This window comes from Macadamia integrifolia, unplaced genomic scaffold (genome assembly GCF_013358625.1).
Source record: "Macadamia integrifolia cultivar HAES 741 unplaced genomic scaffold, SCU_Mint_v3 scaffold1801, whole genome shotgun sequence".
Lineage (NCBI taxonomy): Eukaryota > Viridiplantae > Streptophyta > Magnoliopsida > Proteales > Proteaceae > Macadamia > Macadamia integrifolia.
The window spans coordinates 116843-122060 of NW_024868360.1; the positions used below are offsets into that span (position 1 = coordinate 116843).

At 44.1% G+C, this 5218-nt stretch overlaps 1 protein-coding gene across 1 annotated transcript in view; it reads left to right on the forward strand.

Moving 5' to 3' along the window:
- LOC122064882 (probable protein phosphatase 2C 74) overlaps positions 1-5218 on the forward strand; it is a 15257-nt gene that overhangs the window by 3014 nt on the left and 7025 nt on the right. The gene's annotated exons all lie outside the window — the stretch shown is intronic.

The window sequence follows — 5218 nt, forward strand, 5'->3', positions numbered from 1 at the left end:
GGCGGAGTTCACATCCCTAAGGTCCGGGATGTCCCAGACCGTGCCGAAGGGCACCCCCTCGGTCGACTTCACAAAGAAATACTTTCCGTGGATGGAAGTCGGGTAACCCTTCAGGAGCCGAAGGTCCTTTCGGGGGCAAAAATAGTACCAGCCCGTAAGTCCCTTGCAGGCCTGAAGAAGAAAGCAGTTGATGAAAAGTTGAAGGGAGAGGGGCCTCTTGTGCCGAACGAAGAAGATGACGAAGCTTAACGCTTGTCGCCACCCGTTCGGCGTTAGCTGGGTCGGGCTTACCCCATAGTGCCGAAACACTTTGGTAAAGAAGGGGTGGAGGGGCAGCCGAAGGCCTGCCTTGGAGGCCTCCTTGTACAGGCACAACTCCTCGGGGTTCCGATAGCTGGCTCGGTCAGAAGGTCTGGGCAGACGGAGCTCGAAAGCATCCGAAACACCGAAGGAGGCCCTCAGCTCCTCCAGTTCTGGTTCGTCCATCGTGGAGACGATCCTGAGGGCCTCAACTTCCAGGGGCTCCTAGGTCTGGGCTCGGGCGTCGAGCACCCTCTCCCTGAACTCCTCACCGTTGGAGCCACCCTTGGACCCCGATGGTGAGGCCACGGACGATGAGTCGCGGGAGGAGGGAGAGTCGGTGGAATCCGAGGACATCCCTCGGACTTCCCCAGGACTCCTATACCTACGTCTTGGTCTTGACCTCTCGCGGGACGACGGGCTATAGCCCGACGAGGAGGACATCACTTACTTGTTGCTAAGCTAGGGAAGAAGAGGACGAAGGCTAGAAGGGGATCCGAGGCCGAAGGTGAGCTCTCCGAAGGGAAAAAAGAAAGGTTGCCCCACAAATGGCCCCCCACACTATATAGATGGGGGAAATGCGGTACAACTTCCGAGCATTAATGGCACCGCCACGTCAGGGTACGAAGCCTCGAGGTTTGCGCCCGAACGGACCTAGCAGACGGTCTCACCTTCGGTTGGGAGTTCGGCCAGAGCCGAACGGACCTGACCGAGGGTCCCTCCTTCGGTTGGGAGTTCGGCCAAAGCCGAACGGACCTGACCGAGGGTCCCACCTGCGGTTGGGAGTTCGGCCAAAGCCGAACGGACCTGACCGAGGGCCCCCCTTCGGTTGGGAGTCCGTCCAAAGCCGAACAGACCTGACCGAGGGTCCCTCCTTCGGTTGGGAGTTCGGCCAAAGCCGAACGGACCTGACCGAGGGTCCCTCCTTCGGTTGGGAGTTCGGCCAAAGCCGAACGGACCTGACTGAGGGTCCCTCCTTCGGATGGGAGTTCGGCCAAAGCCGAACGAACCTGACCGAGGGTCCCACCTTCGGTTGGGAGTCCGGCCAAAGCCGAACAGACCTGACCGAGGGTCACTCCATCGGTTGGGAGGTCGGCCAAAGCCGAGCAGACCTGACCGAGGGTCACTCCTTCGGTTGGGAGGTCGGCCAAAGCCGAACGGAGCTGACCGAAGGTCCCACCTTCAACAGGGGGCTCGGTAAAGCCGAACGGAGCTGACCGAAGGTCCCACCTTCAACAGGGGGCTCAGTAAAGCCGATCCGAAGTGGCCGAAGGTCTTTCTCTCGGTCGACCCCAAGCCTTGGTCACTGGTAATGCCAAGGCCGAAGGAACAAGTCAACCAAAGAAGATGGTTACTCCCACAGGAAGAAGCTCCTAGTGGAAGTAAGGGGGCTCCTGATATAGCCAAAATAACCTCTCGGTGGGGGCAATGACACGTGTAGCCTCCGAGACACGTGTCCTCCGCCAGACGAAGGTTCCAAGAAACCACTCACACTTGAGCACGCTCAATCACCGAGGCACGCCCGCAGAATCACGCGGGATCACGTCGCCTGCATGAGGGGAATATTCCCCCCCAGAAGGTTGGACGTATTCGAGTGGAACTCTAAGAGGGAAGAAGGGGGAAAAACCCTAAGGCCGAAGAGCTATATAAGAAGGCACGGAAGAAAGGGGAAGGTAAGTGCTGAGACCCTCACCATTACTCCCTTATTGAACTGTGCGGCCGACCTTGACTTGAGCGTCGGAGGACTAACCCCGGACTAAGCTCCGGGCCTCCGTCGTCTGTGTTTGTGTAGGTTGGACTAGCGGGGTTTTTTGGCAGTAACAAGTATGAACTTAAATCAAGGCATGGGAGACAAGTGACCTATTCTTCAGTGGCCGCAATGAAGCTATAAGCGAAAATCACTAAGAGGCCATCTCAAAAAAAAAAAAAAAAAATGATTGCAATCTGGGGTCATAATCAAATCCTCTAGGTTTACAAATACTTTCTTAAGTTTTAGCATTTTCTAAACTACCTTTCAAGATTCATGACCGTGAACCCAAATAGCAGTACTTTGACTCACTCCACGTCTCCACCCTCTCAAACTGAGTAGTTACTTAGAGAGATGTAATTTAACAGGGTTACCCTACATGGATCTCCATCCTCTATATTGGTCAACCCAACACCCATTGATTTGGTTTAACTGATCCGGCAGGCAAGCGGACCATTTCCAACAGTTAAATAACTGATAGAGACATTTTGTATTTGTCAAAGTTTGCCACATCAGCATCCATGAAGGAATCCACGTGATGTTGTATTCCTTTCGAATGAGCTCATCAATCTAGAAATTGAATGAGCTTAAGAACCAATGTTATGCTTTATACTCTTTGAACATTTCATTAAGTAGATATAATATACAGGGTTAGGTTACACAGCCTCAGTCCACGTTTTTTGAGCCGCTTTGTGTGATGATGTGGTGATTCTGACAATTGATGAGTAGATATAATCTCTAAATGCTAAAATTGTCATTTGACAAATTTTCATTTTGGGTTGAAATTTGACATGTAAATTAGGGACTTTAGGATATGAATTTATACTGTTGATGGCAATGTCGAAGGTAGGTTAGTTGATATGATACATTCTATCAACTAATACATTCTTTATTTAGCTTCGTATGAACTCTTCCAACTATTTTGTTTCTGTTTGAGTCTATAATTGATAAACTACTAATTGATGGATCTTTAGATAAGTGACAATTATTTGTAGAATTTCAAATCCATCAAACCTTACCACATTAGTAGCTATGGATGGTTTTGTGAGATTTTTCTTTCTTTTTGTTTTTTATTTTTTACTTTATTTTTTAATAAATATTTTTTTGGTAGTCTAAGGATAGGGAGGCTTCCTCTGGTGATGGCAATGCCAAAGGTGGGGGGGGGGGTTTTCCTTTTTCTTAGTCTATTTATGTATGGTGGTTTTCTGCCCTTTTATATATTTCATCTTTTTTTCTTAATACAAATGAATTTTTAGTAGAAAAAAAAAATCTTTTGAGGTCACATAGAGAATCGTGTTGAAAACCCTAGTACCTTTATAGAAAGTAGTAGAATAAATAGACTGGGTAAAAACTGTTGTTTTACATCTATGAATTTTAACCATGTAAAGAGCGCTCAAGAAGTTGAAGCAAGAGAGATGCTTCAAGGCCTACAACCATAGACATTTTAATTGTCTACAAAGAACTGGTGTACTGATGGAACTCTCACTTGACCATTGGAGATCTTTACAATTTTGTTGGATATTAAGTTTGGACAAAAGGTTTTGTGCATGACCATGCATGATATACGGTCATATAGCCAACGATTGAATGTGCATGATTATCTATGATACATGGCCCCCACTCTTATCCAATGAATTTGTGCATGACTGTGCACCAGTCGTACACAAAACCTCTTCCCTTATGTTTATATTTAAATTAGTTTAATATTTTAAAATATGATAGAGTTTATATCAAGAGGTTGTAATTTAAACTATGTTTCATTATAAAAAAAAAAATTTATAATAATACAATCATTAATTTATATGTCCATCCATAGTCATAATAAATTAACTGATTTATGCCTTTTATCTCTCTTCCCAAAATCCAAAAACATAGCCTTGTCTACCGCACTTATTAATTGATTGAACATTACACATCAGCCCATTTTCCAATAAAGCTGTAGCTATTGACTTTATGTTGCAAATGTCCATATCACAATTATTATTTTTTTCTTTCCTTTTAATAAAGGTAAATATTATTGCTTTTGAATCAGCTCAACCTTCAAGAAGCTCATGATTTATAATTAATGAACATGCATTCCATAGACGACGGTCTGTTTACATGTTTAACCAAAGAGCTGGTCCAAAAACTAATTCTTTATTTATCTTCTGTAACAACCATTTCAGTGTTTACTCAATAGATTTGGTCTCTGCTCTGTAAAGGTCATATAAACAACAGGTCTTCGCCGCCAGAGAAATAAAAAAATTGATGGTTCCATGTTGTGGAAGATCTTATTTCCATCTAATTGATTAAGTTTCAGTTAGTTAAAAAATTGTAAAACTGCATCAAAATTCAAAGTAAGAAGATGTCATAAATGACACTAGATTTTTATAATAATAAAATAGCATTTTTATAATTGGACAAGGGATCTACAGATCACTTGCATGTAATGGCCTCTTTCACATCAAGTCAATGATGCATTGAAGAGGTACCTCACGATTCGTAAACAAAAGGGAATTTACTTACCTTCTTTTTCTTTTCTTTAATTGATTTATCTCTTCCTTATGTGATCATCAAAGGAAAAATAAAATGTAAGAGTCATGTACACACCAAGGTCCTTTTCCTGACTCTTTAATGCCTAATTTCAAAGATAAAAGCCTTTTAGGTTTGGAGACCATCGTAAGCTACTAATGAGATTCTAATTCTTCACACAACTAACAATAATTTACTTAAGATACTCATATGATCCAATTCAAAATACATACCATATTGTATACAATATTTCTTTCTCGGACCTCGATGCTTGAAAACACATAGTACGGCAATCAAATAAATAGGAGGCCCAATTCTACCTCCATAGCTGTGAATGACTTTTAGGTTAAAACCTATGGGCAATCAATTTTAAAACATGTGAAGATGAGTTTCTAGCTTAGTGGTTGGCAGCTAGGTTAGAGTCTGGACCCTCCTAACCCCCTTCCCCCTCCCCAATTGAAAAGTAGTAGTATTTCAGTAATTAGTAGCATGATTATCAAAGCGTCGCTTAGGTGATAAGGTGGTTCGGCCTAGACTGGCACCTTAATCACCTAGGTAACACCATGCCTCCTTGAGAACCATGGTTAGTGATAAATTAAGTGTGTCCCAATGGGCCCTTTGTTGGCTCCCTGTGGGTCCTGTTCTAGTCCTTAATGCATC